Consider the following 21,606-nt stretch of genomic DNA (forward strand, 5'->3'; position numbering starts at 1 on the left):
AGATCCAGAGCTTGTCCAATCCATGATAACCCTGGAGGTCGAGGATGACATTTGAGGTCAGATTGGTTTCATCTTAATTCACCTCAATTATAAAATTTCCCATCTAAATACATTTACGCCAGATAAATTCAAGCAGATTAGCAAGTCTCCCACAAAAACTGCTTCTCCCATCGCCAACTAGCACGAAGGAGCCCATACACGGTCATTGGAAGAAAATCTCGAGCTTGAATTTTGTTATTTTAGGGATTAATGAAGCATTTTACTGAGGAAATTAGCGATAAAAGTGGAGTCTCAAAAATGCAAGAAAAAGACCAGTTGTTTTTGTAGATTAGATTAGCACTTTTCTCCTTTTTATTCTTTTTGGTTGGTTTTTCACCTGCTTTGCAGGTGATGCCCCTGTTCTTGTGGCATAAGATTCTCAAATGGAAAGATTCAGGTGAGGTATCAAATAGTCCAATGAGGAATCTCCCAGTGGGAGTGATGATCTTTGTATTAAGGCCTGGCATCAAAGCCAAATGTCATGGCTTTCGATCGTCATTCAAGTCAATTTTTCATATACGGCCAATTTGTTATTTTGAGCCCTTGTTTCCTGACTCATTCCCAATCGACTCATTCTTGACTCGCTCTTATCTTAGGGTGTTAAGTCCTAATATATGTTATTGACCTTTTTTTTATTTAGCAGCTTAGGATTTTAGGGTATAAGGATAAGTTAACACTCTAGATTGCTGAAGGCTCGTAGTGGTTGCAATATAATAGCTTTACTCATCTTCTCCTCATTTGGGTGCTTGTTCTGGAGTTCTTCACTATTGAAATGAGCTGGTGGATTGCCACCTTTCCAAGATAAAAAGAAAAAAAAAACTATTATACAACGTTTAAGTATCCAGTGGTTCTTGTTTCAGGTGGCTCATCATGTAACTCTACAAGAATCCAAGTACACGCGTCGCATGCCTGCCCATAAATTCACCCAGGCCACACGCACACAACAGTCATACCTGATCACACCTAAGGCAAGTAGAACATGAACTCAAAATCTAACCTTCTACATGCATCGACGCACAGTCACATGCATATAAAATCAATGCTTTACATCCATAAACATGTGCATACGTGTGCGTGCAAGCTTGCATGCAATGTGCATAAGTAGATATATTAAATCAAGATTGCTCTGGTTTGAAAGAGGAACCATCAAATCCAGCATGACGAAGAAAAATGAGTATAAAAAAATAGGTTGAATTCAATCATTTCAAATAACTACGAACAAATTCCTACATTTACAACCAATGCTAACATTATCATGAAACCTGTATGATCTTTATATTAATCTGATTACTGCTGCATATTTTATAGGAATGACAAAGAAAACTTCCCTTTCAGACCTTTTCCACAATCACTAAAAATAGTAAGCTAAAGCAAGCAATCCCCACAAAATTTTGCTCAGATTACCCCTTCCACGCAAACTGTACATTAGTAAAAATTAAATGCTACTCCTGGTTTTTGTTCCCTTGGCACCCTGAAATGTACAATTGTTGGATGTCATGGCTTTAGATGGGATTAAACTGATCAGCTGGCTTCCTTTTACACTTGGTCTTGCCTCGTCATCATAAAATCCCCAGAAGCTGGACTACTGACAAGTTTGCAAACAAATATATTTGGCTCCACCAATATCTCTCACACCTTTCTTGACACTATATATTATTATAAATGGACAAGGCTACCAGCTCCCTTGTAAATTTCCTCATCTAGTTTTCTGTTTCCTCTGCTATGTTCTTGATGATGAGTCCTGCCGCGTAAGCTGATATCCAGGCTCTTGCTGCTCATTGCATCTCTTTGCACAAGATGAACACAAGAAGAAGAAGGAAGATGTGTATATGGTAATATGCCATAAGCTGCAGTCAAAGTATCTTTAGCAAGTAAGAACTATCTCAAGTAATCATGTTTGTATGCTAGAACATTCATCTAAATTCTGAGCTTTTCTTGGTTCTCCATCAGCATATAAGCTACATGGAAGTACCGCTGTAATAATAAGATTTCAATTGAACTGAACAGGAGTCCTATTTGACAGTTATGATATATTGAGCTGATCCAATATAACTGAACACTCAAAAGCAAGGAATAATATGACTCAAAGATTTCATACCTATGCCATATCCAGTAACTTTCATTAGTCTCCATTTTCCAGCTTGTTGCTGTCAAAGCTAAAGCAATAAAACCCAATAATACAAATCGCCAATAATATATTTTCTGCAGTTTTTTCATAAGATTCCGGAACCAACTTTTAATGTTTTGCCATCTGCAAGAAAGTCAGACTGAGTGATTCAAAAACTTCAATAGATTTAGTGTCGGCTGCTGAGATGTTAGTGTAGAATTTGTAACCAATCCTAGACCTCATACAATTACAGGGTACTGAAAGAGAAGGGCAAATACCAATGGTACCACTGGACCAGATGCTACATCAAATCACCCATCAACATAAATTATGAATTAGTTTTACTGATTTATTATTATGCAAAACTATATTCTTAACATGCAAAAAATGTAATATGTTCAGCAGTTTTATGGAAGCACACCTTTTAGGCATATTTAAATCAAATCTTGGTAGACAGTATATGGATCTGCATGCTGTCAAAAACTCTAAAGCCCATCCGAAAAATAGACCAAGAATTCCTATTGCTATAACAATGACAACATTTGCTGACCTGAAATTATGATTATAACCTTGTGTCTGAGAACCTGCAAATGGAGATGGAACCTAAATGCAAAATAATTTGTCCAGCATACAAACCAGGATGCACCCATCACAGCTAACAGAGCAGTGAGAATGAATGCACTAGTGTGGATGGCTCTTTTTGAAGCCTCATCAATGGAAGCCATATACACTAAAGTGCTCACAACAGCCATGAAAGCAAGCCAAAAGTCTAGAAGCTGAAGCCAGATACAGTTACATGTTCATCAATTAATATTTTTAGTGGGTGAATAAAAGGATGCATGGAAACATCACATAAGAATTTCATATCAGTAGGAAGCTACAGCTCCCTAAGTGGACAATGAATTATGATCAGGAAACCATTCGAATTATATTTAAGTCCTGACTAACAAAATAATTTAATATTTATCTTTTTCTTCAGAATAGTAATTTGAACAAAGTTATAATACCGATACCGAACCCCACATCATTTGTTCCATCGATATGATACAGTACCGATACTAACATACATACCAAAACTGATAGATTATGGAAAATATTGAAAAATCATCTGTATTGATCAGTATGGCCAAAAAGATACCACCAGTACACACCAATAAGGACCGGTATGTATCATTACAGCTGTTTTGGTGTCCCGACACCTATACAATGCCGGTTTTGCACCGAAACAATATGGTACTAGTCTTACCATCCCGTGTCGAGACCATGATTTTGAATGACAAATTATTCTTTTTGAAATTAAACTCCTTCCAAACCTGATCTAACCTACCAGCAAGTCAAAGGAGGTTGACCCAAACCTGATGGCAGGTTATCTTTGTTGACCTGGACACAACCCATTTACCCAGTTCAAAGGGGAATATGTAAAAAGAAAGGAAAAAAGAAGGGAAACTAATAGAAGTAGCCATGTTTAGCGGTTGACTACATGGTTGTGTTGTAGCAAGTCGGATGATGAGGTGGCAATGGGTTGGCAAGGTGGTGGTGAGGTGGCAACAATAGATTAGTGAGGTTGCGGTAAGGCCCCATGGTGGCAATGAGACTGTTGTCAGTAGGCTAATGGTGTGGGGATGGATGGTGGCTTGAATGTTGAGTGGATGGCAAAAGCAGTTTGCTCTAGATGCTACTGTTTACCTACTAGGTCTAATATACATTGTTGACCCCTTCCCTAACAACTTAAGCTTTTGAGGTCTACTGTTTAGTTAACATGGTATCAAAGCTGAAGCTCATGGGTGAAATCCCCTTTAAGCCAGTTTTCACATGAGAAGGTGTGTTAAGGCTGTAAGGATATTATTAAATTAATATTCTATTAAAGTGTCCCATACACCCAATAATACCCGATTAAATGATTATGGGTTATTACTAGTCCAATTGTATTTATGGGTAGAAGACCTATTAAAGGAGTCCTTTGGTTTTCTTGCTAGTAGAAAACCTATTAAAAGAAGTCTTTTGGTCTTCTTGATGGTGGGAGACCTATAAAAGAAATGAGACTCTAGGGTTCATACCTACAACATAATTTGTGCCTCTAATCATCATGCGACGCTCTTGAGGAACGTTGTTAGGGTGATCCTACTCTCTAAAAGCAAGAGCAGATTTTAGCCATGGATACAGGTATGTCTTTATTGTTTTATATTCCGCATTATGATTGTGATTAACATGATAATCCAAGATCTTCTTGATGTATTTTCATATTTGAAAATATAACATTTGGTATCAGAGCCATTGTCGTGGATTATTATGTTTTTCCATTAATATTAAGATCCTGCCATCAGATAAGGTTTGGAGATTATGATGGATTTATGTACTTCATTTCTGTCTACTTAGTTTTATAACCTATTATCAAAAATTTATCTTAGAATTATATAAAAATGCATGCCTTCCACATGTTTGTCAAAATGACTCATCAATATTTTCTTTGTGGATACAGTTGTTGTATTTCATATCAGTTCTAAAAATTGTGGACAAGTTTTTCACAGTTGTATATTCATACTAAGCATTCCTATAGAAGTTATTAGTGGCAAAATAAACTTCTCTGCATTTTGTTTGTCCGTGCCTCTGTTTAGTTCTCAAAATATTTTGTCCTTCAGTTCATGTTGAGGAGCATTCCTCATTTTTTTAAGTTGCTATGGTTGTTGTGCCTGTTATTATTGATACAATTAGCTGGGAATGCTGATTTATGAACTTGCAGTTTTTAGCTTCTTATGCAGGTCTGCTAATACCAAGTTCTTAGTTTTTCTGTTATGCTTTTCTTTCTTGTTGTGTAAAAGATGGGTCTGTCTATATTCTTGGAACATATTGTTCATGTGAAAAACACTATAGGCATCTATTCATGAGAATGAAGTACATTGTTGACTGCAATATACCATCTTTCAAAAAGGTGATGTCTTGGTTCATGAACGTAGTGGTGTTTCTCCCAAAACATGAAGGAATTAGATCTTGGTTTATAGACCCTCAAAGTCATTTGTTTCTTGCTTAATCAGCAATGATAAGAACATCTAACTGGTTAGATAGATGATAATATCTTTTTATATAATTTAAATAACGGTGCATCTGACTTCATCTGACATATATCCCCCAAAAAAGAAAAAAATGTGGAAATTTATTCTTATTACCTCTAGATTACCTTGTGCCCATTAGGTGTTAAATTCTTAATTGTTAATTGAATTTTATTATGGTTGGGTATGTATTTGTATGTAGAAATCTTAGTCCATTATATGTAAAATTCCATTATTGCTTGATGAATTTTATTTATTGATTGGACATGAATTGTTTGAGGTAATCTATTTGTACTAAAATCAAGTGAGAATTTGTTTGCCCAAAGGTACAAAATCTTACCTGATTTTAGATGGCAAATATTTGACATCATAATTATGAATGGATAATATTGGAGTGAACATTTGTATGTTAGGATCCTCCCGAAGGTTGGATCTTAATGATACGATTAGTTCATCCACTAATTTTAATGTTGGAAGGAACAATTTGTATGTGAAAATTTCCTACCCAAAGGAGGAAGTTTGATGATACTACTAGTTCATCCACATAATTTAAATGCCGGAGGGAACACTTGTATGTTAGGATCCTCCCAAAGGTTGGATTTTAATGATACACTAGTTCATCCATTATGATTTAAATTCTGATTATATATTTATGAGTGTCTAATTCAAAGCATTAATATGATTAAATTGAAATTCTTTGCAGTAAGTGTATCGGTCTCTTTACATTCACAAGCATCATCTGTCCCTATGCTGATTGGGAGTAACTTTTCAGAATGGGTGGAGAGGGTCAGATTCACCCTAAGAGTTCTTGACCTAGATTTATCCCTTTTGACCCCAAAACTAGCTGCTCTTTTTGAAAACAGTAGCAAAGATGAGAAAGACCATTTCAAAGCCTGGGAGAGATCAAATAAGTTGAGCCTTATGTTTTTGAGAATGACCATAGCTAGAAACATCAAACACTCACTCCCTAGTACAGAGGATGCCAAAACCTTTTTGACAAGTGTTGAGAAGAGATTTCGCTCAGCAGATAAGTCTTTAGCGGGGACCTTAATGGCTAGATTTACCACCATGAAATATAATGGGGCTAATGGAATGCAAGAGCATATCCTTGAGATGACAAATATAGCTGCCAAACTTGAAACTCTAGGAATGAAAGTAGAGGAGTCCTTTATGTTCAATTCATCCTGAACTCATTGCCACCTCAGTATGGTCCATTCCAGATGCACTACAATTCTATCAAGGATAAATGGAATATGAATGAGTTGGCTAGTATGGTGGTTCAGGAGGAGATAAGACTAAAACAACAAGGGACTTTTTCTGCTAATTTTGTGACTCAAGAAGCTGGAAAGAAAAAGCACTATTATGAAAAAGAAAAGAAACAACCACCAAAGAGAAAGGGACCTACTAAAGAAAATCAGGTTCAAGAAAAGGATGCAAATTGTCATTTCTGTAGGAAGCCTAGACACATGAAAGCTGAGTGTCCAAAACGTAAGGCTTGGTTCAAAAAGAAGGGTAAGCTTTATGCTTATGTATGTTTCGAATCAAATCTTGTAAATATTCCTACTAATACTTGGGGGTTAGATTCGGGTGCTAATGTTCATGTTTTCTTAATAATGCAGAGATTCTTTACAAGCCATACACCAAATCCAATTGAACGTTTCATCTTCATGAAAAATGAGAATAAGGATGAAGTTTTAGCTATTGGAACCTTTCGTTTAATTTTAAGTACCGGTCATTGTTTAGACCTTCATGATACTGTTTTTGTGCCTTCTGTAAGGCGTAATTTGATTTCCTTGTCAAGACTTGACATTGATGGCTATTCTTCTTCCTTTCAGATGGTTGTTTTAGTTTGTTTAAGAATGTTATTGCTATTAGTTCTAGTTTTCCTTCCAATGGCCTTCATCAAATTTGCCTTGATAATACCTTTGTTAAAAATGTTTACACCCAACACCATAAAGTTTGCATTAGAATGAAAAGGAACATGATTAATGAAAAGCCTTATGACTTGTGGCATAAAAGATTGGGGCATATCTCCAAAGAAAGGTTGCAGAGATCAGTAAAGAAAGGAATTCTTCCGATTTTGAATTTTATAGATCTCGGTATGTGGGTGGATTGCATTAAAGGAAAGCAAACCAAATATACAAAGAAAAGTGCCACAAGGAGTAAGGAGCTTCTTGAAATAATTCATACAGATATATGTGGACCTTTCTCTAAAGAATGTTTTAGTGAAGAAAAGTACTTTATCACCTTTATGGATGATTTTTCACGGTATGGATATATTTATTTGCTACATGAGAAATCTCAAGCCGCTACAGTCCTTGAGATATTTCTCACTGAGGTTGAAAGGCAGTTAGATAGAAAGGTGAAAATCATCAGATCAGATCGAGGTAGTGAGTACTATGGTAGATATGATGAATCGGATCGTAACCCTGACCCATTCGCCAAACGTCTTGAACAATGTGGCATTGTGGCACAATACACTATGCCTGGTATGCCTCAGCAGAATGGAGTTGCTAAGAGGCGTAATCGGACATTACTGGATATGGTTAGGAGTATGATAAGCAATTCTACCTTACCCAAATTATTGTGGAGTGAAGCTCTTAAGACTGTTGTGTATATCTTGAACTGTGTCCCTAGTAAATCAGTTCCAAAAACTCCTTTTGAGTTATGGACTGGAAGGGTGCCAACTGCCAAGTTTGAGACATATGCATGTCTGGGGTTGTCCAGCTGAAGCAAGGCTTTACAGTCCACATGAAAAAAATTAAAAAAGGATCCTAAAATTGTAAGCGGGCACTTTATTAGTTATCTAGAGAGATCTAAAGGGTATAGGTTTTATTGTCCCAACTATAGTCCGAGAATAGTAGAAACTGGAAATGCCAAATTCCTTGAGCTTGGTGAAGTCAGTGGGAGTAAAGAATTAAGAGATGTAATCATTGAGGAAGTGCGGGTTGATGTTCCAATACCCACTTTTTCAGAAAGCATTACGGTTCCGTGGCTTCCGCCTAATGATCTTTCTAATAATATTGTTGAACAAGTAAATAATAATCCATCTCATAATGAGAATGCCACTGATGAACAAGCTATGGAGATACCAGAACAGATAATGTTACATAGATCTCAGAGGGAACGAAGACCTGCTATTTCATCTGATTATGTAATGTATGTCCAGGAACATAAATTTGACATTGGAACAAGTAAGGATCCAGTTATGTTTTCACAAATTAAAGGAAGAAGTGATTCTGATAAATGGATTGATGCCATGAAGAAAGAGTTAAAATCTATGGCCCAAAATAAAGTCTGGGATCTTGTTGAATTGCCTGAAGGATGCAAAAGAGTCGGATGTAAATGGGTTTTCAAAAGAAAACATGACTCTAAAGGCAATGTGCAACAATATAAAGCAAGACTTGTGGCCAAAAATTTTACTCAAAAAGAAGACATTGATTATAAAGAGACTTTTTCTCCAGTATCCAAAAAGGACTCTTTCAAAATCATTATGGCATTGGTGGCTCATTTTGATTTGGAGTTGCACCAAATGGATGTGAAAACAGCCTTTTTTGAATGGAAGTTTGGATGAAGAGGTCTACATGGAGCAGCCAGAAGGCTTCTCTGGAGAGAGAAAATGTCACTTAGTCTGTAAGCTCAATAAGTCAATCTATGAACTTAAACAAGCTTCTCGACAATGGTATCTTAAGTTTCATAATACTATTATTACCTTTGGATTTAAAAAAAACATCGTTGATCGATGTATATATCTAAAGGTCAGTAGGAGCAAGTTTATTTTTCTAGTCCTGTATATTGATGGCATATTGTTGGACAGTAGTGATATGGGTCTACTATATGAGACTAAGAGTTTTCTCTCAAAGAATTTTGAAATGAAAGACATGGGTGAGGCATCTTTCGTGATTGGAATCGAAATTTTTCGAGATTGAAAACAAGGATTGTTGGGATTGTCTCAGAAAAGTTATATAGAAAGAATTCTTGAGAGATTTGGCATGAAAGATTGTTCATCTTTAGATATCACATAACGAAAGGTGATAAGTTCAGCATCTCACAATATCCCAAGACTGATTAGGAGCGGAAGGAGATGGAAAAGATTTTGTATGCGTCCGTTGTGGGAAGCTTGATATATGCGCAAACTCGTACGAGGCCAAATATCAGTTTTGCGATTGGCATGCTTGGACGTTACCAAAGTAATCCAGGAATGTCCCATTGGAAAGCTGCGAAGAGGGTACTGCGCTAATTGCAAGGAACTAAAAATTATTTGCTCACCTTTAGAAGAACTGATAAGCTAGAGATGATCGGATACTCAGACTCTGATTTTGCTGGTTGCTCAGATAGCAGGAAATCCACTTCTGGTTATGTGTTTTTGCTAGCAGGTGGAGCTATTTCCTGGAAGAGTATGAAGCAAACCATTACTGTTTCGTCTACAATTGAGGCTGAGTTTGTGGCATGCTTTGAAGCCATAGTGCATGGTTTATGACTAAGGAACTTTATCTCAGGACTTGGAGTTGTCAACTCTATAGCCAAGCCGCTGAGAATTTATTGTGATAATTCCTCTGCAGTCTTTTTCTCCAAGAACGATAAGTATTCTAATGGTGCGAATCATATGGAGCTCAAATACCTTAGTGTCAGGGAAGAAGTACAGAAACAAATGGTGTCCATAGAACACATCGACACTTCACTTATGGTTGCCGATCCTTTGATGAAAGGATTGGCAGGAAAGAAATTTAAAGAACGTGTTGACAGTATGGGTCTTATGTATTTATCCATGTTTTAAACATGTCAGTGAGCTCATTAATGTATTGGATGTTTTCTTCTGGACATACATGGATATCCAAGTATAATTGTTTCTGTTTTCTTGTTTTCCACTTATATGTACATTGAATGGTGTGGATGAAAGATGACAAAAAAAATGTCTGAAATAGACATGAATGTTAACCCAAGGCATTATGATAGTAGCCTTAAACCCCTATAAAAGATCATGTTGAATGAAGTTGCTAGTGTTGTGGTATATGGAAGGAATTTTGCTGATTGAATAACAAAGGACTGCCATGACTCGCATTGGTAGCCAATTTGACATTGATATAATAGAACTCATATGAAGTATATTAGGCTGGGAAGGTTTTCTAATGAAAAGCGTGCATGTGTATGATTTTAATGTCATAACCCATAATAGTCGTTGTTTAAAAGAAAAAGTTTTAAAGCATTACAAAGAATGTTTTATTTTGTTTTATGGGGTATGGGCCAAGTGGGAGAATGTAAGAATATTATTAAATTAATATTCTATTAAAGTGTCCCACACACCCTATAATACCTGATTAAATAATTTGGGTTATTACTAGTCCAATTGTATTTATGGGTAGAAGACCTATTAAAGGAGTCCTTTGGTTTTCTTGCTGGTAGAAAACCTATTAAAAGAGTCTTTTGATCTTCTTGATGGTGGGAGACCTATAAAAGAAATGAGACTCTAGGGTTCATACCTACAACATAATTTGTGCCTCTAACCATCGTGAGACACTCTTGAGGAACGTTGTTAGGGTGATCCTACTCGCTAAAAGCAAGAGCAGATTTTAGCCATGGATACAGGTACGTCTTTATTGTTTTATATTCCGCATTATGATTGTGATTAACATGATAATCCAAGATCTTCTTGATGTATTTTCATATTTGAAAATATAACAAAGGCTTGATATACATTGTTGATCTCTTCCCTGACAACTAAACATTTGGTGGGTCTAATGATTATTTAGCATTTTTGTAAGAGGCCACACTAAAAGCCTACAATAGTAGGAGAAGAAGAAAACAAAGGGGATGAGAGAGGAAGAGAGGAAAAGGAAAGGGAAGAGGTGGTGAGGGGAAGTTGGAAGTAGAGAACAAAGAGAAAATAGAAGAGAAACTAGATTCAAGTTTGAGAATTTAATTACTAACGTACAATTGGCTCTCCCTCTCTAAGTTTCCTTTAGAGAGAGAAGCTCTTGGAAAAGAGAAGTGCCCATGAGGTATACCTCTCTTTCCTTGTACAAGAAGTCCAAGGAAAGATTGTTTAGCATCATGAACTATTTTTGCTTTAGATTCTTCCATCAGGCTTCCATGTCATAACTTGTTATTTATGGTTCTGCCTCTGCTACAAGCCATATTGTTTATTCTTCATAGGAATTGAGGAATTGTTCGGCAAGCATAGCGTGCAAGACGCATACCGGTAGTACATGGAAGGACAGGACACACCAGGTGCCTACATCACAGGCATGATATAAACCACTTGAAATTCCACTTGAACTGAAGAGGACCAATTCAGCATATGCCTTGGAACAAATGTAATTACGCATTAGCAAAGGCCTTATTTTTTCATCTGTTTCATGCAAATCTAGCAAAATACAAAATAACAAACAACTATTTAGAGGTTAACAGTTAAAGAAAGTGCAGCACTTAAGTGAATATACAAAAGGTTGAAGTGCAAACAAAATGATGATCACTTCTTAGCTGGCTGGAAATAAAGGATATAAATGTATCAACTAGTTTATGCTCTCAACATCTACATAAACATACATTTGTTAGGATCCATGACTGTTATCAGGTGCCTTATACCTAGGGGACTGTTTATTAAATAATATAATCAGACAGATATACTGCAGAATTTGATAAGCATATTATCAATGAGGCTCCATTTACATCTCCAAGGATGGGCAAAAAGCCCAATGGCATTCACTGACCCTGACAGATCCTCCTTGTAGAATTCTAAGCTCAGAAACCGCTATGTGGAGAAACAATTACATGTTTAAGGGGAAAAAAATAAAGAGTTTCCCCTTCCATATAAGTTGCATGCTAGCATCAGTTTAGTGAGTCAGTCCACATTAGAATCCTCAAGTTAATGCTAGCATGGTATCTCTAGGACATGTCACATGTCTAATATATGCAACATAATTTGCATCGGTAGAGTGATGGTTTTCTCTTCAAATAATAATGAAGAGTTGCCTTTTACAATTCAATTGTTCCTCTCTGTCACTCTCCTAAATTTAGCTTGAGTTAAGTCATAATCAAACAATCCGTCTCTCTTAAAAGCCAAACAGGTGCTAGTTTACATTCAGATGTGTGAGCGAGTGGTAGCCATGTTTATAACTTGGTCTATGGGGTAATTACAATTTTATCCAGTGCACTGCACGAGTTGGATTTATTTGCATGATTTTAAATTTTTATGTAATCAATGCCATTAATGCACCTCTTTTCTAGAATGCTTGCTTTACTTTTTTTGTGCATTAATAGCACTGGTTAAATGACAAGATGCCCCCATACAAGTAATGCTAATTAGTGCAATTCAAAGGGCATAAAATTGTCATTTTGCAACAGGACCAAGTTACAAAACCTGATAGAAATGGAGCAATAAGTTTTCAAATCTTTCCCATACCGATCAGGGACAAGCATACGACACCCTCACGATGGTTCTGCAGGCAAACTGGCCCACACAACTCCATACACTTGCTACCAAGCATAAATTTATAATCACACATTATTTGCTTTCTGACTTGGTACTAGCCAGTACTTTGTCAGTATGGTGTCATTCTGAACACGTACGCATGAATTTTGCTTCTCCTATAATTAGATTTTGCTTCAGTACTTTTGTTTTCCATTTATCAAACTTATTATTGATTTACAATCTCGGCCTCCTATCAAAAGACGAGGAAAACCGATAATGAATTCAGCAGTTCAGCTATTGGAGTAACTTCAATCATTCCTTCCCTTTTTTTGTGTTTGTAATACCCTTTCCATCTTGAACCTCAGTAGATTTGTTTCCTTCATTTGATCTCTTGCTCCCTTCCTCTCTTCGGTCATGGCTGGACGGGAATCATCATCATGTGCACTCCCGAACTTGATCAATTTGTCCAAGAATCATAGGATCCAAGTGTCCATGATGAGAGCAACCAAATATCCACCAATATTGGACTTGGATTCAACTCTTTTCAAGAAATTTGGGTCCTCTTGCAACACCTTGTAAATTCCTCTCAATACTTAATGTCACAGTAGGCCTCCTATAAGATGGTTCACGACCCAAGAGAAATAGTCATGGATAGGAGGTAGAAGTGTCGCACATAAGAGATGACTACAGAAGAGAGTTTGACTCTTTCTCTCGCAAGTTAGCATGGCTGCATATGATAGAAAAGAACATTTTGGAGCAGCATAAACTGGAGAAGAATGCTGGGGAGGGGATACAGAGTAGCGCATTTGAGAAGAAGATGGTGTGGGCAGGACACCCCATCATGCTAGGTTTTTCATTTAGTAATAGAAGTCCTTCGGCAGAATTTTCAAGGATGCCTGATACTTAAACTGATAGCTTTGAGGCATGGAAATAAACAAATTGATATGGGAAACTTGAGATACTAAATGTGCGAGCTGGTCATTGTGTAGCTGTTCTTTGGTCACAATAATGAATGATTGCTGGCTCCACCCCTAGAGACATGCAAGGATAACAAAAGGTTTATGTATTTCTTATCATGCCCCTATGGTTTATATATTTCTTATCATGCCCCTATCAATTAATTCCATTTCCTGACAAGTTTGCCGATTAACAGTATCCATTGAAGGGAAAACATACAAAACATAGTTTGTCATACCAGTACATACTGAGACTTATTACGAAGAGCGTACAAAGTCTTAGTACGTAGAACTGACCCTGTATTAGGCATACCGACGATGTACTAGAATGCTAACGGTACGGGGTCTTGTACTAAGACGACGCACCTTGAACAAACAATATTAAATAAATACTCTAAGAAAACATAGCATAGTATTAAATGAACCTATCATTTTCCCCATGCATACTTTCTAAAATGCATTTATAATGATGCACATACAAGTTTTGATCATGATAACCACTAACCACATGTTTGACACAATTAAACCAATGGTACATCACAAATCATCTTGAAAATGCCTATCGGTACTCCATTTTTTGGAGTTTAAATGTGAAGACTTGTGTAGGTGTGTTTTTCGTTCCATAATGGTTGTACATTGAGGAGATCTTGAGTATTTATACAAGGCCAATGAACACAAAAAGAACCTTTTGAGTAGCCATTTTGGGTAAGGTCCTGGAACATTACAAATGGTATCCAAGCCAACTCAAACCACGGCTTATGTGGACTAAGGGGATATTGAAATAGAGGCTCTTCTGGGGCTAACAATCGGTTCATCATGGTATTTGTTACTGAATTTGATTGGATTTGGACTTTTAGCCTGGTGAGGATGTCAAGGCTTAAATGAGGGAGTATGTGAAGACTCATGCGGGCCTGTATTTAGTCATATATTAGTTATGTTTTGGGGAGATTTTGCTTACACATACAAGACCAATGAACATAAAAATTACTTTCTAGCTGGCCTTTTTGCATAAGGTCCTAAGTCACTACATTAAACTCACCTAATAGACTAAAATGGCGATCTCAAAACAATCTAGAATTATTCATAACAGGAAACATGCTTGAACATGCCTATTACTTTTTCAATGCAGATAGAAGCAAAAGGTACTCCAATTTTCTGAGCTTATTTCCAAGAAGATGATTAATCATTTACTTCACAAGCTCATACTTTTAATTTTACTGATATGCATCAAACAAACGAATGTACCTATGTTCAAGTGTATATTTCCAAATATATGTTGTTCTAACTCTAAGAGTGAGGTGCGGAGGGCTTTTTGGGCCTTGGCGGAGGACAAAGCCCAAGGTTGGATAGCTTCTCCCGTTCTTTTTCAGGAGGTATTGGTGTATCATCCGGAGGGCGGTCATGTTCTTCAACACGGCGTCGATGGCAGATACCTAGAAGGCAACCTACGCCACTCTCATTCCGAAGCACCAGTATGCGACGGAGCCCAGCCATTTTAGGTCGATCAGTCTTTGCACTACTCTTTACAGGAAAGTGGCGAAGATTATGGTGGGCAGGATGAAGCCGTTGCTGTCCGGCCTCATCAGCCAGAAGTAGGGGGCATTTGTGGGGAGTCACGACATTACTGACAACGCTTTAATTGCCCAGAAGATGATATGGGATCTGCAGCGTGCCCCGAACCAGCGGAGCTATATGGCAGTGAAGCTAGATATAGAGAGAGCATATAATAAAGTCCACTGGGACTTTCTCAAATTTGCACTGAAGAGCTTTGGCTTTCCCGAGATCTGGATCGGTCGGGTTCTTAGTTGTGTGCAGAGGTTGTCCTTCTCCATCCTAATCAATGGGACGCCATCGTCGTTCTTCCATTCCACCATCGAGCTACGTCAAGGTTGCCCCTTGTCCTCTTACCTACTCATTATCTGTGCTGATGTGTTATCTCGTGCCCTGCAGGCTGCGTGTCGAGAGCGAAAGATGGACGCCTACGTGTCAGCCACCGGTGCCTGACTGATCTCCTATCTCTTGTTGGCACACGACTGTCTTCTCCCAGTTAGGGCGAGGACGAGGGACGTGCTAGCCCTCAGAGGTGCCTTGGAGGACTACTGTGAGGCATCAGGTCAGAGGGTGAACCTTCTCAAGCTTACCATCTGCTTCAATCCGAAGACGAAGTTGCGGGTGAAGTGGGCTATCAGGAGTGTTGCCCAAGGTGACAACCCAAGAGGGGGGGGGGTGAATTGGGTTTTCTAAAAATTATGTTTCCTAATTTTTACTTTGAATTGAATGCAGCGGAATGATAAGATGTTATTTACTTAAGCTCTAGGCAATTACAAGTAAAGCGGTGGAAAATTAAGCTAGAGCAATTATACTATGGCTTTAGGGTGCAATTGATCTAAAATTAACTTATAGTTGTATGATCAATTTCAATCTATGTGTATGGTAAGAATGGAGTGGAAGCTAAGCAAATTCTAAACAATCACTTATAACTCTATAGAAAACAAAGCTAGAGATATTACACAATCAAGTATGAATGTAAGGCATGAAATACAAGAGATAAGGCATCACAAACACAAAGATGTATAGTGGTTCGGTGCACCCCAACACCTACATCCACTCCCCAAGACCTCTTGGAAATTTCACTATAATCCTCCAGATTACAGCCGGTTGTTTTACAAGCTCACAACCCAACTTGTTGTTTTGCGAGATCACAACGAACTCGGTCGGTTTTCACAGGCTCACCGACTAGAACCAACTAATTGTTTTCACGAGCTCATAATCCAACCCAGTTGGTTTTTCCCGGTTCACCAACTACAACCTTACACCGTTGGTTTTTCCTTTGGCTCACCAACAAACCTTAACCCCTTGATTCAATCCCTTGATTGAATCAAGTTACAAGATATTAGAACAAGAATTTAAAGCAAATACAGGCTTCTTAAATAAGCAAATATAGCAAATATAAACAAGTAGAGTAAAGAGAAGAAACCCTCAAACAAATTTGTAGATGAAGGAACTCGGCTTCTTCTTTACTTGACCCTCTTCTGATTTGGCATGAGGTAAAGGATCACTGAGGCAGCACACAGTTGGAGAGGACGCTTTGGGATTCACTTGGATGCTCTTCTTCTCTCTATTTTGCTTTGAATGGCCCTTTTGTGCTTTTGAGAGGTTTTTCTTGAAATCTCTTTAAAATCTCTTCCCTAAGTGTTCTCTCCTACTTCCATACCTTCTCCCCTAGCTCTCTTCTTGATTTTATAGCTTTAGATGGCGTGGAAACAAAAATCTAGCCGTTGGAGTCAAGAAAAAACTAGCCGTTATGCCTCCCAGCGTGTTAGAGTCGACTCGGCTAAAGTAGGAGTCGACTCGAGCACCGTAGCACTGAAAATCAACTCTCTGTTTTTTGTCTGTTTGCAGTCCTAGAGTCGACCTGCAGTCTCGGAGTCGACTCGAACACTGTAGCACTGAAAATCAACTCTCTGTTTTTTTTGTCTGTTCTCAGTCGGAGTCGACTCGTAAAGTTCCGGAGTCGACTCGAGCACTGTTCCTTGAAACTCCAGAGTGCCAGAGTTGACTCTGAACTTCCAGGAGTCGACTCGAGGACTATTCTTTTGAATCTTTCTTTGAATTTGCTCCTCCAACTTGAATCCTTTGAACTTGAAACTTGGGCCAATAAAGTGTAGCTTTCTTCCAACTTTTCTTGAGAGCTTTTGAGGCCTTCTTGTATTTTTCCAACTTTCTATGTTCCTTGCAAAACAAATTATCTTTCTTCTTGCAACACAAACATTAGTATTTATACTTCAAGGTTTTGTGATCATCAAAATCAATCTTTGGGTCATCAAGGAGGCTCCTTGGCATAAGGGAGCAGGAGGGGTCGTAGAGTTACCTGGGTGTCCTCATCACTGGAAGGAGATTATGGGTGTTGGAGTGCCTCAGCATGGTGCAGCACATCCAGGAGCGGCTTGAGAGTTGGAGAGCGGCCTCGTTATCTATGATGGCGAGGCTAACGCTGGTGAGATCGGTCTTGACCTCCATACTGATCTCGCATGTCCAACACAATCATTCCGAAGATTGTGCTGTGAGGATTGAGCGTCTTCTCCAGAGCTTCCTGTGGGGCTCATATGGTGGCGAACACAGGGTGCACTTGCTAGCATGGGAGACGGTCTGCCAGCCGACTCGAAAAGGAGGGTTGGGTGTCCAGTCCCTTCTCATCAGAAAAGAGGCGTTGATTGCTCGACATGTGGCGAAACTAGTTCTTGAGCCGCAGTACTTCTGGAGTCATGTGATGACTACCCGTTATGGATCGGTTACGGCAGGTGGGGTAGCTCAGAGTGGCCGAAGGTGCTCCTTCATTTGGCGGAAGATTTGCAGGTACATGCCCACTACCTTGGCTAACACTAAGTGGCTGATTGGTGATGGGTGTAGTGCGGATGTTGTGGAGGACTCTTGAGTGGATACTCTTCCGATGAGGTTCTGGCCGACCATGGTCAACATTGAGGCCGTGGATGGTCTGCAGGTTTGCGATCTCCTCCGTCCTAATAAGGTTAGGTGGGACACCAGCTGGATCGGCCATCTATTTGGTGAGCACCTCGTGGAGAGAGTCCAGTCACTAGCAGTTCTGGAAAGTACTGGTCTAGATGTGAGGGTTTGGAGTACGTCCTGCAGCCCCAAAGTCAGAGTGAGAGATATCTACGTCCTTCAGTGTGAGCAGCATCTGAGGTAGGATTGCATATGGATTTGGAGGTTCGGTCTTCATCCGAGAGTTGTCCTATTCCTCTGAAAGGTGATTTAGGGCCAGCTACCGACGAGATCTATGCTGAGCAGGCGTGGACTGGGCATCTAACCATACTGCCCTGGGTGCTAGGTGGAGGAGTCCGTGGATCATGTGCTGTTTTAGTGCGATCGAGCTATAAGAGTTTGGAGGCTTGTCGATATCCTGTCGGATGCTCGGTGCCAATCAGGCCTCTTCACCCAGGCGCTCAGATAGTGAGCCGCCACTCCTCAAACCTAGTATGTGGCCATCGGGGCGACTTATATTACTTACCACATTTGGCTAACAGGAACGTCTGGATTTTTAGAGAGAGTAGCCCTACACCTAAGTTCGTTGTGGAGCGGGCCCATGTGCAGGTGGTGGAGATCACCCATGCAAGTCCATCGAAGAGGCCTCTGACAACTCGGAGCATCTGAGGCTCTACATCTACTCTTGTAGTGCCACAGACGGTGTTTATCACCTGGGAGCCCCCACCTCCGAGTTTTCTCAAGACTAACTTCAACGGATGTGTGCTAGATGGTGCCAGAAGAGGTGGTGCAGTCTTTGTGATCAAAGGCCCGGACTCTAGGGTGGTTGCAGCTGGTGGGTGCCAGATCTTTGATATTTCTGTTCCTGGAACAGAGCTGAGGGCAGCTTGGGCTGGTCTGTGTCAAGCCTCGCGCGTGCTGTGGGCCAACGCAGTCCTGCTCGAAGTGACTAGGCTACAGTGATTGGTTGGATCCAGGAGTGCACCAGTAGCATGGGTGGCTGTCATCCACTACTACAGAATATTTGGGCCATGGTAGGTGGAGATGTTGTCTTCCAGGCCAAACATATCTACAGGAACACCAATGGAGCTGCGAATTGGGTGGCCTCGTATGTGGCAAATCAATCTGTAGGAGCTCTTTAGATTGGTGAGAGGGAGCTGCCTAGAGCATTCCGAAACTTATTACTTTTTGACTTTTTTTGATATATTTACACTAGAAGCGTATGAGTCATCCGTTGTAGCAAAAAAAAGAGAGAGAGAATTCAACTAATGGTAATGTGACTAATGTCAGTCTATAGATTGTGCACATATATAGTGGGTAAATCAGATATGGTTAACCAGGGCAGTACTTTTAAATAATTTTAGTTTCTCCTTCAAACATTATTTCTTAAAAGACAACCACAGTAAATTTTAAATTAAGGGAAGAATAATGTTTATCATAGAATTTCCAATATTTTACAAATCATGTAAATGGAAGTTCACACATAATTGAAGGAGCTGTCAGTAAATGGATTGTTTTTGAAGGAAATGCTACTTTTACTTCAATTACAGAACAAAGGGTTTAATTTAGAACACTAGGATACAAAATTGAATAAAGTCATTCAATGCAAAAGGACGAGCTGGGTTTCAAAAGATGGCTAGAATAAACTAAACTAGCATTCCTTTCCATACGTAATGATTGCATACTACAAGCTTGTACATTTTACTCTTCAGATTAAGTAAGCTCCAGCATTATGACAATTTCTTAAATTGTAAAACATAAATTACCATCGCTAATAATTTTTAGCGGGTGAGTGGCATAAATCAACAAATCAACTCTAAAAATGCATGCTGAAGAATGGTTGAAAAATTGACTGACATAAGAAAATTATTGTGTAAACAGGGCTCACAAAGAAACTTACCTTTTGTCGGAGGACCCAAAATGAGGGTAAGATAGCTGCTGCATTTGAAGCAACTGGAAAGATTGACTGCCACGTGTCCTAGAATTAATGGAGTAACCCATATAAAATGGCAAACCTTACTCATAATAAAATGATATCAGTCCGATACACCAGGTTCCTTCCCTGGGATACAAAATATAAAATTCAATGCTTGTACCACTCATCATTCAATGCCAAAAACATGGAACCACTGCTATTGCTTGTGCTGTTAGCATAGTAATCCCAGCTATCAGCAGATGGTAAGCCACCAAATCTGGAGTATATTTCATAATTGATTTTTGTATGTGATGTCAGCAGAATATGCACATTAGCTCCCGCCGCACCATGGGAAAATGTAGGAGGAAGTAAGCCCATCCAGATTGCTCAACAGAAGAGTTACTCAAAAGGTGCTCCAGGTAGAAATCACTGTACTCTGTGGACCCATATTCAACAATAGGTAGATAAGATGATTCAAAAGGAGAACTTCTTTTGGGAACTCTCTGCAGGAAACAAATTCTCAAAGGTCAATGCTACTTCAGCACATTCAAAGTATATCAAGATTCAAAAAGAAACCTTTCACAAAAATTAAGCTGAAGCCACCCTTTCTAGTTCTGATACACTATGCGCAGCAATTTAAAAAGCAGGTCAACTTTCATAAGAACTTAAATGTATAACGTCCAATATGATAGTATTATATAGCATATCCTTAGTATAAAAAAAAAAGCATCTAACAGTAAACAGGAACTCAGATGTCTTTTCCACAATGCAAATAAACTGCTTCACATCCAAACAGCTCATTGATATTGAAAGGGAGAATGGTAGAATGAGATTCCTATACAGGACAAATGCCCCCAACCATTTCAGTCTAATGTTGTTCAAGTAGCAAACCAGCTATGAATTTAAAAAGAAAAAGGAAAAGGTCATTACCCAATTATGGTCCCAGCAAGTCTAGGGCAAGGTCTGTCATACCGACCTGTATAACTATACTAAACTGTACGAGTACAATACTGAAGTTCGGTTCGATTTATAAGTCAAAACAACATGTATTGGTCCGAACTGAGTGAAACCGTCCCATACCACCTAGTATCGCTCGAAACAGTGGTGCATATGGTACCATGTTTCAGGCAAATGCCATGGCTAAGAGTAAGAATAATGTGCAAGAAGCCTATCCAAGAACAAGGTGTCTATCGTACCATACCGATCATATTGTACCAAACCAGTAACATTCTAGCACAATCCTAGTACCATTTTTTGCAGACTTGATCAGGTTTTTAAAGGGGTGGATTGGAAACAGACCTAACCTTTGGCATTTCTTGCACAAGGTGGTTGTCCTAGAACTTGAACTTGTGCCATTGTGCTTGTCAATCCAAGCGTTTACTTTTGCAACAAGCAACGGCCCTTACAAACAGCCTCTTCGCATACAGTGTATCTGACCCTCCCCACAACCCAGCCATGGTGAAGCCTCATGCACTAGGATACCCTTTTTGGTCATAAACTTAAGCTGTAGATACCATCTTCATATTTTCTGGTCTAAAACAAAAGATTGGTTTCTATGATTTTTTTTAAGCGTATATAAAGTCGGTCCATTTCAATAAATGCAACTACCTTCCCATTTTTTTTGACAC

General features: G+C 38.9%; 1 pseudogene; it reads right to left on the reverse strand.

Annotated features, from left to right (window-relative positions):
- Nucleotides 1-1,210: 1,210 nt before the first annotated feature.
- Nucleotides 1,211-21,606, reverse strand: part of LOC103715466 — a 32,518-nt pseudogene continuing 12,122 nt past the window's right edge.

This window comes from Phoenix dactylifera, chromosome 2 (genome assembly GCF_009389715.1).
Source record: "Phoenix dactylifera cultivar Barhee BC4 chromosome 2, palm_55x_up_171113_PBpolish2nd_filt_p, whole genome shotgun sequence".
Classification (NCBI taxonomy): Eukaryota; Viridiplantae; Streptophyta; class Magnoliopsida; order Arecales; family Arecaceae; genus Phoenix; species Phoenix dactylifera.